We start from the raw sequence: 201 nt of genomic DNA, 5'->3' as shown, positions 1-201 counted from the left end.
GTAAATCTTCCGCAAAATCTTTCTCTCAAACACTCCAAGAGCCGCCTCATCGGATGTGGTCATTGTCCATGCTTCTGCGCCATATACCCGCACGGGCATGATGAGTGACTTATAGAGCGTGGTTTTTGTACGCCGAGAGAGGACTTTACTCCTGAATTGCATACTCAGTCCAAAGTAGCACTTGTTGGCAAGAGTGATTCT

The sequence above is a fragment of the Rhagoletis zephyria genome, unplaced genomic scaffold (assembly GCF_001687245.7).
Source record: "Rhagoletis zephyria isolate East Lansing unplaced genomic scaffold, Rhagoletis_zephyria_1.1 Rzeph_scaffold_00058, whole genome shotgun sequence".
Lineage (NCBI taxonomy): Eukaryota > Metazoa > Arthropoda > Insecta > Diptera > Tephritidae > Rhagoletis > Rhagoletis zephyria.
This window is presented reverse-complemented; position numbering follows the sequence as displayed.